At 36.5% G+C, this 9,662-nt stretch overlaps 1 protein-coding gene and 1 long non-coding RNA gene across 5 annotated transcripts in view; both read right to left on the bottom strand.

The window, feature by feature from the left end:
* The window catches only part of HNRNPAB (heterogeneous nuclear ribonucleoprotein A/B), an 80,321-nt gene that overhangs the window by 66,299 nt on the left and 4,360 nt on the right, over nucleotides 1–9,662 (bottom strand). The window lies entirely within an intron of this gene.
* LOC103092468 (uncharacterized) overlaps nucleotides 1–9,662 on the bottom strand; it is a 30,842-nt gene that overhangs the window by 17,934 nt on the left and 3,246 nt on the right. The window contains exon 3 of the long non-coding RNA XR_457932.3: nucleotides 1,884–2,028. This is a non-coding gene — a long non-coding RNA (uncharacterized LOC103092468). The remainder of the gene's footprint in view (nucleotides 1–1,883; nucleotides 2,029–9,662) is intronic.

Raw genomic sequence — 9,662 nt, 5'->3', positions numbered from 1 at the left:
AGTGAATAGGAACCTTTTCAATAATGTAGATGGTCCCTCCAACAATACAGCTCACAACCCTTCCCTGTCTTCCATACTGTGGCTTGTCCATTTTCCCAAGATGTTCACCAAAGTGAATTCACCCAATATGCCAGAGAACTTACTGGCTTCCTCTCTGACATCATGGGCATACCGGTAGACTGTTTTAGCTATCCACCTGGTAGCCTTTCCTCTGACAGATGACCAAACCAACTTCTTTGTTGATCATACTTTTCCCTACTGACATGTTTTTACTCCTAGTTATCTTAATTTCTTTATATTTTGTGTTTCAGGCTTCTCATACCTACCAGATGTCTATAGCCCACTGGGATACTAATTTTTAACTCCTCACTGTAGCATATGACACTGGGTAGAATATCAGCATTAAAAAGATAAGCTTTTGTTGCTGGGAAAAGTTGAGTTCATTAAAGCAGTTATGCAATTTTCTCAAAGTAATCCAAATCTTTCTCATTTTATTTGATTCTAGACCCAATTCATGATCCATTTGTTCAAAATAAAGATGGATGATTTCTATTGGCTGTCTATTTTTCAGATGGCTAAAAGGCACTCTCCATCTTCCTGTTTTTTTCCTCTGTGGATGATTAGGCCAAACTCTGAGTAGCTACTGATCTTTTTCAGTAGCTACTGATCTTTTTCAGGAAGCTCTACAAGAAAATCTATTCCAAGGTTATTTAAAGATAAAAATGCAGAGGGCAACAAGCCTAAGAAAAATGGAAAATATCTGCAAATATTTTTAAAACAAATTGTTCACACCACCAAGATCAGTGGAACTCACATACTTGAACTCAATGTCACAATCCTGGATATGCTTAAAGGGGAGATTGAATATATAAATAATTAAAAAGGACAAAATCAAGAAAAGCAGCTAGAACAGACCAAGTATACATAGTGGAATTCTAAACTAGAAGGGATACAACTGAAAGTTGACAGAATGATTTACAAGGCTCTGAAGTAAGAGAATATAGCAAAGGCATAGAAAAGAAATTCTGTATTATTAATATCAAAAAAGTACAGCAAAATGTTTTCTAGGAGGAATTGGGGAAAGAAGGAAAAGCAGGACATGAGACTACCTTGCTCTCCACATTCCCCAACATTCAAAAATAACTCTACCAAAAAAAGTACACCTAAGAGAATATGAACAACTACTGACCCATGTGCCAACTTTCTCACATATATGAAATTTTATAAAGATGACATCCTCAAATAGATCATAAGCATCCTTAGCAAGGAACAGGTAGGCTTTAACAAATGATATTCCATAATAGTCTACCTCTTTACCACACATTTGACTGTCAGATGTGGAGAAAGCAAGACCCATTATGCTTACTGTTCACTGATTCTAAAAAAGCAAGCACTGCTTTAAAGGCTTTCTTTCAATAAGCATACATCCAACATATATCAAAATTATTAAAGATTCCAAAAAATACACCAGAGAAAACCTAGCTTGACAATACCCATTATTAATATCAGATGAGGCATAAAAGCAATAAACAGATAGCTTTCCAAAGGCATTTGTCCACATTATGGAAAAGACCCAGCTCTGTCAGAGTCCAAGTCTTAGAGGAATTCCCTATGGGTAGTAAGAATTCCAGATGTTCCAGCTTATAAGAGATCATGCTAGTTACAGCAGACTATGGGACAAATAAATACTCATATACTACTATCCTTTCAATAATGGGGTTCTAGAATTTTGCCAGGGATTCAGGTTACTAATCCATAATGTGAAGAGTCTCTTTTATGAAAAATAGGACAAAATATGAATATCTCTGGTCCTATAGCACCTCTTCTGTGCTCTATGATTTTTTTCAAAGACCAGCGAAATAGCTCAACAAAATCATACTCACCAGTTCTTTTATTACCCTAGAATACATCAAGGCTTGACAGCAAACTTGATGAGGAAAATATCGATAGTAGTTCTCACTTATCTTGGTTTTCTATTCCCTGCAAATAATCTTTTGTTCAATCCTTCCCAGGCCCAAGATCATTCCCCTTGGAAAAGAAAATAAAAACAAAGTAAGAACTGAGTAATTCAATATTGTCATCATTCAATATCGTCCTTTCAACTTCAAGATTTTCCTCTCCATCGCTCTAACAAGTTGTGCCCAGAATTAAACATGAAGGAAAGGACTGTTCTAAGAATTACAAAGCTTCTAGGTAACACAGTGAGTAGAGCACCAGGTGTGGAGTCCTCTGTTCAAATATAACCTAAGACACTTTAAACAAAAATTTTTAAATATAAATTTTATTTTTTTATATTTTTCCATGATTACATGATTCAGGTTCTCTTCCTCCTTGCCTGACAAGCAATTCCACTGGTTTATACATGTATTATCATTTGAAACCCATTTCCATATTATTCATTTTTGTAAGAGAGGAATCTTATAAAACCAAAATCCTAAATCATATACCCATATAAACAAGTGATGTCATATGTTTTCTTCTGCATTTCCTCTCCAACCATTCTTTCTCTAAATGTGGATAGCATTCTTTCCCATAAATCCCTCTGTATTGTCCTGGATCATTGCATTACTTTTAATAGCAAAGTCTACTACATTTGATTGTCCCATAATGTTTCCGTTATTGTGTATAATGTTTTCCTGATTCTTAAGACATTTCTTAGCTGTATAACCCTGGGCAAGTCATTTAACTTTGACTGCCTAGCCCTTGTAGCTCTGATACTAACAGAAGGTAAGGCTTTTAAAAATTGCAAAACTTTTTAAATTAACCCTATTAAGGTTTTTATCTTTTTTTGTTGCCTTCAGAATTCATCACCAGCCTTAGTTCATTCTAAATTTCAGAACTTCTGACATTTCTCATAACACAATGCCCACTTTTACTAATTTTTAATTCCTTGACCTTGCTTCCAACTTCCATACATTTTTAAAAGATTTAATTTGGTTGATGATTCCCCCTGTGTACCCTTATTGATATCTTTAGACAATTTTCTCTTTTCTTCACTATAATTATTGTTTGTGACAAGAGATTTTATGCAATTTCCTATCCCTTTGGGTCAACTTACACCTTGAACGATATTGGGCCACAGGATCCTACCTCTGCCTTCTCTGTAACCTTTAAGTCTGTTTCTCCAAAATCTATTGCGACTCTTGACTATGCTCAGCTTTCCTCCCTTCTATCATAAACTCACCTGGAAGAACCACTTCATAATTCAGTCCTCCCAAGGTTCCCATAATTTGTATTTCAGCAATCAAGTTAACCAAGGTTCCTGATTCCAAATAAAAACTATAATGTATCTATCTGAATAAGGTTGTATAATACAATCTCCTGGTTTACACAGTAACATCCACAGAGGATCTACCCAATAAGCTTGAGATCTTCCTCTAGTTCTTTTATATTTCATTTTATATTTCTCCCGTACATCATGTAGTTTATGCTTTTGTTAACCTGTATTCCAAACATATGACCAGCCCACTTCCTTTTCCAGTCATACATCCCAATTATATCTTTTATACCACTTTTCACATGTAAATTATGTATCCTACAGCCTGAGGATATTGACCCCACATCTATACACTTGCCTTTTGGCCATCTAGTTTTAATTTTTTGGAACATGTGGGGCTCCAAGATTTGCAGACTTTTAGAATCACCAGAAAAGTGTATGCGCTGTTAAAGTGATGGATTTTTTGTGGTTGAGAGCAGTTTGGGATTATTCTGCTCTAAAATACTCTCTGCAAATAATTTCTGTTGTCCTTAATCTGACTGTTAAGACCAGTTGCCAAATCTTATCAATAATTCCTAACTTCACAATATCTTTTTTTTTTTAATAAAAAGCCTTACCTTTCATCTTAGAATATTCAATACTATTGGTTCCAAGGCAGAAGAGTGGTAAAGGTTAGGCAATGGGGTTTAAGTGACTGACTTGCCCAGGGTCACATGGTTACGTATCTGAGGTCAGATATGAACCCAAGACCTCTTTCCTGTCTCTAGGCCTAGTTCTCAATCCATTGAGTTACCTCCACAGTATCTCTTGCAATTGATCCCTTCTTAACATAGTTATTACTTCCTCCCTTAGACCAGTACTTCTCTAACTTTCTGATTTCGAGTTTTTATACTTGTAAAGGATAATTTTAGCTTTGTGACTTGAAATCTAAATAATTGGTCACCAGGGAAAATTCCCAAATAATAAAATACCCAAGTCAGCTGGGAATTATGGTTATTTAATTAGTATAGAGAGAAGAAATTAAGGAAAGGAGAGAGAGAGAAAGAATTAATTTAAACTGCTCTGGCTCAGGCTAACTACAGTTAAAGGCCTTGACCAAAGTGGCCTCCCTGAGCCTAAAGGAAAAGGAGTCAGTTTTATCACTCACCACAAGACCATCTCCAAGGAAGCTGTCTGAGTGAGATCCTCCAGGCTGAGTTCCAGTCCTGAACTGAACTCCAAATCCACTCTGAACTGAATTCAATTGCCTCAACTGACTATTTTAGCCTACTTTTAAAGAAATTTTCTCTTATGTCACCTCCCCTAAATTTTCACATCTACCAATCACAGTAGACACTTTTTCCAGTACTGCCTATTCTTTAGTTCTCACCTTCTTTGATTAGATTTTCTCCAGGACTATCCACTCTTTAGTTCTCACCTTCTCTGGTTATATTATATCTTCTGAGGTACTTCACACTTCTTTGTTAAGCTTACCTTTTGTGAGTTACTTGACCTTTTTGTGATTAATTTAACCTTTATAGGTACTTAACACCCTTTTGTATTAGATCTAAAAATAGACTTAGTTTAAGTTTTAGCTTCACTATAAGGTATGAGTTAAGTACCTTCATTGTTCAATCAGGAGTTTACAACTTAATCTTCCCCTAAAGTATGTCTAATTAGGGTGGAGTAATTTCCAAGTTCACAATACATTCCTGATTCTGTTAGACCAAGTATCTCCATTGTTACAGTAAGGAAATAGCTAAATCAAATCTTCTAAAGTATGGTCTGAGTAGTTTTTTAAATTCACATACTCTTAAAAATTACTGAGGACCCCAAATTGTTTTTGTGTATGTCAGTTTTATCTGCCAATATTTACTATATTAAAATTTTTAATTGATAAAGTTCAAAAACATGTATTTGTTCTTTAATTTTAAAATAAGAATAAACCCAGTACACATTAAAATAATAACATTTTGATGAAAAGTAATTATTTTCTAAACAAAAACAATTTAGTGAGAAGACTGCGATTATTTTACCTATTTTTTAAATCTCTTTACTATCTATCTTAATAGAAGACAGCTGGATTCTCATATCTGCTTCTGTATTCAACTGGTTACAATATGTTATTTTGGTTGTAGTACATGAAGAAAATCTGGCTATGATATATAATATGTAATTATACAAAGAAATGTAAATGAGAGGAGTACTTTAATTATGAAAATAGTGTTGACCTCAAGAATCCCTTGAAAGAGTTTCAAGGCTACTCAGAGATCACACTTTGAGAACCACTGCCCTGGACTATTACAATAGTCTCTTAATGGGCACTCCTGCTTCTATTCCATCCTGCCAAAGTAATTTTCCTCAAGTATGAGTTGGACTATATCGCCTCTCTATTCAAATTCAGTGGCTCCTAATTTTTACATAAGTCTTATAATTACAGCATTATCAGCATGGTTGTACATGTATATGATTAATAAAGAATCAGGGGTATATATTTTGGAGTGCATGCATCTTTAAAAAAAACTGATAGGAATGCACAATCTAAAAAGTTTAGAAACCATGTAGTCATGAACACCTTGCCCTACCCTCAATTCTCTATCCCTGAGAATAGTGAGTAGCTTTTTAATAAGTGAATACTCTGTGGGGATGAGGGAAGAAGGGAGGTTCATAGTGGATATAAAAGTGAAATGGCTGTTCATATTACCTCAGCACATAATCCTTCCAGCTTTGTCATTACTATCAATCCTTTTGGCCTCTGTTCAGGAAAATGAAGGGTATTCTATCATTAGCAAAAGCAGAATCAATTTACAAACTTTGGTTGATTTAGTCTATAATATGCTTCTCCACACTTGGTATTTCCTCTGGCTACCAAATTCCTTTTTCTAGGCACCCTGATTCCAATGTATCAGCATCAGTCTGCCAAAATAAAATCCTTCATGTGCATTACCCTCCTTGCCCCATGAGACATTAGTTTAAAAATTCATCTTTAAGTCCTAAAAACTAGTCTCTGAAATTGAGCCATCTAACTCTTTGGTCTCATAACCTGTACCTGTTGCACCTCTATGATGTCGAATTCTAAAACTTTTCTCTCTGATCATATATTGCAGTTTCAATATACTGTGGGTCACCATAAGAAATTAAATGGAAATTTGGGGGAAGTTTTGCTGATGCCGTAGACAAGACACAAAGGCCAGGAGACAACACAGAAATTGTTTAGAAACTATTTAGCCTACGATCAAATACTTAACCCAAACTTTACAAAAAAGTAAACACCCTATGAAAGAAAAAGAAAAAATTCAGACTTCTCTGATATGAAGGAAGGATCAAAACATTTTACTCTGATTTTCCAGAGTGCAGGGGTGGTGGGCTCCTGAGCCTCTAAACTCCATGATGTGGAAGGGATACCTGTATAAAGTATCTCATGTTCTCTGATGTAAAAGATGGAGGAACATGTGTTAGACAATAGTACAATTACACAGCTTTAGAACAAGATGAATGGCCAGACCTAAAGCAGAATCATTCAGTATCAAATTTGATGGAGGTCTCTAGTTGAGAATCCCATGGACTTGGTCCTACACAATTTAAAACTGTTATTTATCAATGATTTAGATAAAAGTATAAATTACCAAACTTACTGATGACAGAAGACTGGAAAATAAGACTTACATACTGGGTAACAGGCTAGAACTCTGGGGTGGATCTAATAAGATGAAATTTAATAGAGACAAATGTAAAGAATTACACTTTGAGTTTGTTTGTTTTTTTAAACCAATTTCATATGTTCAAGATGGAGGAGAAGTGGGCTAGATTTCTTCTGAAAAAGATCTGGGACATAGGGTAGGCAACAAACTCAAAATAGGGTATCAATATAATAAAGCAGAAGTAATGCTAATATTGATTAGACTCAATTGAAGGGTATAGCTTCCAGAATAAAGAAATTGGTTCTTATACTCTATCTGTCTCAGACATCTGTAATCTTGTATTCATTTCTGGATACCACAGTTTAGGAAAGTCATTGATAAACTGAAACATAAGAGAGCAAATATAATGGTGAAGAGCTTCAAGTCCACATCAATGAGGACTAGTTGAGGAAAGCTGTTTAGTTTGCAGAAAAGATAATTGGGGGGATACATTACAGCTGTTTTCAAAAAGTTTAAAGGTCTCATTTGGAAAAAATTACCAGATTTGTTCCTTTTCTTACCAGAGGGGAAAAACTAGGAGTCATGGGGTACAAGATATAGAGGCAAATTTAGTCTTGCTATCAGGAGAAACTTCCTAATAACTATTATAACTACAGAAAAGCATAGGACAGCTCAGAAGGAAGCCCCTCACTAAAGATCTTCAAGCAAGTCAGGATGACTATTTGTCAGACATGTTGTAATGGGATGTCTTTTGGGAGTATGGGTTGAACCAAATGGCCCAATGGTCTCTTCCAATTCTAAAACTCTATGGCCATGTGATTTCTTAATATTTCTGCCATTGATCAATTTTCCTCCTTAAAATGTTTTCTTTCTGATTCTTTCAATACAATGAACACTCCTAATTCTCTTAACTCATTTTTTAATTCATGCTACAATTATCAACTCTTTATCATTTTTACATTGATTCTCAAATTTTGGAATAACCTAATGATTCAGAAGTTTCCTTATTCTAGATCTAAATATGCCTCCTGCAGCAGTTTCAATAAATACTGAAATTTATCAATTATCTATTATTAGGTACCAGGCACCACAGATGCAGAATGAAACCATATTTGTCCTCAAAAAGAGTATACTCTTCTGAGGAAAATACAAGAGGGTAGAGAGATAAGTGTGATACAAAATAAGGACTGATGGCAACAGGTTCAGACAAAAATGCTTTAGGAACTCTCTGAGTGAGAGAACACTGTTCCTAGTTCTATACTGAAGCAAAGAAAAAAAAAATGTATCCCTCTTCCAGATGGCAACCACTCAAATTGAGTCATCATGTTCACCTGAACTTTCTCACCTTCAGTCTAATATACACATACCTTAACCCAGTAATGTTGAACCTTTAAGAAATAGAGTGCTGGACCCTGCCCCCATCCCACCCCCAAAACCAAGTGTCAAGCCATTACCCATCCAGACAGGGGAGGGGGGAAGCATTCCCATTGAGCTGCTAGGCAGAGGGGCAGGTGATGAGAGGTGGATGTGGAGAAGGGGAAGAAATTGGCCTGAGTGCTCCCCTCAAACCTGGCTCCTCTCCAACCCCACCATAGGAATCACCTTCACCACAGACTCAACAGGCTGCCATCCCCAAGCACTCTCATGCAGCATGGGAGTCCCTCCCCCACCAGGGTCTTACCCCAGACAGGGGAAAGAAGCTCTCCCATTGGGCTGCTGGGTAGAGGGATGGGTCATGTGAGGAATGTACTCAGGTGCATGGAGAGGGAGAGGGGAACAGCTCTGCCCCCAGTCCCTCTGGTTTTTTATTAACTAACCCTGGTAGGTGACTGCAGGCATGTCCACAGAGAGGGCTCTGCATGCCATTTTTGGCATCCTTGCTATAATAGGTTCACCATCACTGCCATAACCAATCCTCATTTAACCCAGTCTCTTTCCTCCCATCCCTATTCCAGGAATAATGATGAACTTTCAAGTCTGAAGCAAATTTCTACTTAGGGCCCAACAGTGATAGAAAGTAAAGATTCTTAACTTTGGGGAGGGGGGTGGAGTCTGGCAGTTTGGTGAAGTCCATGGGCCACTTAGAATGTTTCTAAATACTAGCTTGGAGCCAGAGTTTCAGTTACAAAGTTCCATTCATTCTTTCTCATCAGTGAAGTTAAAGTTCAATCTTTACTCTAGCTGTCAATGCCAGGGCATTCATCCAGGCTCTTATTCCCTTTTGTCTAGATTCTTGAAACAACTAATAATTTGAAATTTCCCTGCCTTGATCTCTTATCCTTCCAGATCCACTTGCACAAATGATACCAGATTACTCTTCCCAAAATACTTGCCACCAAATTTCCCATAGAAAACCTGTATCAGCTTTCTGTAACTTCAATCCAATAAATACTTGTTAATAGCTACTGTCATCAAGACTTTGTGCTCTTCTAGAAGCAAAGCTATAAAAATATGGCATAAACTCTGCCCTAAATTGGCTTACAACTGAAGGAGAGAGGAGACAGGAAAAAACATATACTCAAATCACCATGATAAAAGAACAAAGATGAGATCCAGGGCATTCAAGTCCTCCACAATCTGGCCCCATACTATCTATCTATCCAACCCCAACTCTCCCTGCCTCCTGGACAAACTCTGTTCTCCTCAGATCTATTTCATGCTCATTCTCTACAAGCCACTTTTCACTGTCATTCCACTTTTCCCCACTTCTTTCTCTCCCTCTATCCCAAATGTGACATAAAGGAAAGGCAGGTATACAGTTCTGAAGCCTTTGCTTTTTATTCACCCCATATAAAGACCAACTTTCCCTAAACTACCACTATTCC

The sequence above is a fragment of the Monodelphis domestica genome, chromosome 1 (genome assembly GCF_027887165.1).
Source record: "Monodelphis domestica isolate mMonDom1 chromosome 1, mMonDom1.pri, whole genome shotgun sequence".
NCBI classification, from domain to species: Eukaryota; Metazoa; Chordata; class Mammalia; order Didelphimorphia; family Didelphidae; genus Monodelphis; species Monodelphis domestica.
The sequence above is the reverse complement of the archived record's forward strand: the minus strand, read 5'-3'. Positions and strand labels throughout refer to the sequence as shown.